The sequence below is a fragment of the Mandrillus leucophaeus genome, unplaced genomic scaffold (genome assembly GCF_000951045.1).
Source record: "Mandrillus leucophaeus isolate KB7577 unplaced genomic scaffold, Mleu.le_1.0 Scaffold568, whole genome shotgun sequence".
Taxonomy (NCBI): domain Eukaryota; kingdom Metazoa; phylum Chordata; class Mammalia; order Primates; family Cercopithecidae; genus Mandrillus; species Mandrillus leucophaeus.
The window spans coordinates 772659-774062 of record NW_012106119.1 but is presented as its reverse complement, the minus strand read 5'-3'; the positions used below and the strand labels follow the sequence as shown (position 1 = coordinate 774062).

General features: G+C 41.9%; 1 protein-coding gene across 2 annotated transcripts in view; it reads left to right on the top strand.

Moving 5' to 3' along the window:
- MFAP5 (microfibrillar associated protein 5) overlaps window positions 1-1404 on the top strand; it is a 33015-nt gene that overhangs the window by 21402 nt on the left and 10209 nt on the right. The window lies entirely within an intron of this gene.

Below are 1404 nucleotides of genomic sequence, written 5' to 3'. Positions count from 1 at the left end.
ATGCCTGTAGTCCCAGCTACTCAGGAGGCTGAGGCAGGAGAATCACTTGAACCTGGGAGGCGGAGGTTGCCGTGAGCCGAGATCATGCCACCACTGCCCTCCAGCCTGGGTGATAGGGCGAGAGACTCTGTCTCAAAAAAAAAAAAAAAAAAAGTCAAAGTAAACTATGTGAATTTGCTGACCCCTAGTGGGTAGAATGGATTATGAATATAAACTATTTACATTGAAGGGTAATTGCTGATGCAATGTTTGCTTAATATTTATTTATTTTTTAATTATTTTTTTGAGATGGGGTTTCTCTCTTATCACCCAGGCTGGAGTGCAATGGCGCGATCTCGGCTCACTGCAACCTCTGCCTCCAGGGTTCAAGCGATTCTCCTGCCTCAGCCTCCAGAGTAGCTAGGATTACAGGCGTGCACCACCACGCCAAGCTAATTTTTGTATTTTTAGTAGATCACCATGTTGGCCAGGTTAGTTCTGAATTCCTGACCTCAGGTGATCTGCCTGCCTAGGCCTCCCAGTATGCTAGGATTACAGGTGTGAGCCGCTGCACCGGGCCTGTTTGCTAAATATTTAAATGTTGTTTGCTAAGAGAGTAAATTTCAGGTGCTCTTATTATACACATACAAAAAAGGAAACTAATGAGGATATGGATATGTTAATTTGCTTGACTGTAGTAACCATTTCACTTTATACATGTCTATCAAAATGTCACGGTGGATACTATAAACACATACAATAAAATTTATATGTAAATTTAAAAATAAAAGTAAATGTTAATGCTGCTTTGTTATTTTGCTTATAAAGTAGAGACCATTGGTTTTAGGAAGTGCTATTATTTACAGTTTCAGAAACAGTTTTCTCAGTTTATCCTAATATAATAGATTCCACCTTAAGACCTGGACCATTTTTATTTCTTTTCCTCTGACTTTACTTTCCGATAATCAAATGCAAACTATTCTGTACTTATATTGACATTTTCCCTCCCCATTTTCACCTCACTTCTCAATGAGCATCGGAAAACCATCAACATAGCCGGGCGTGGTGGCTCATGCCTGTAATTCCAGCACTTTGGGAGGCCAAGGCAGCTGGATCGCAAGGTCAGCAGTTTGAGACCAGCCTGGCCAACATGGTGAAACCCCGTCTCTACTAAAAATACAAAAATTAGCTGGGCGTGGTGGCAGGCGCCTGTAATCCCAGCTACTCAGGAGACTGAGGCAGAGAATTGCTTGAACCTAGGAGGCGGAGGTTGCAGTGAGCCGAGATCACGCGCCACTGCACTCCAGCCTGGGTGACAGAGTGAGACTCTGTCTCAAAAAAAAAAAAAAAAAAAAATATATATATATATATATATGTATGTATATATTAGCCAGGCATGGTGGTGTGTGCCTGTAATCCCAGCTA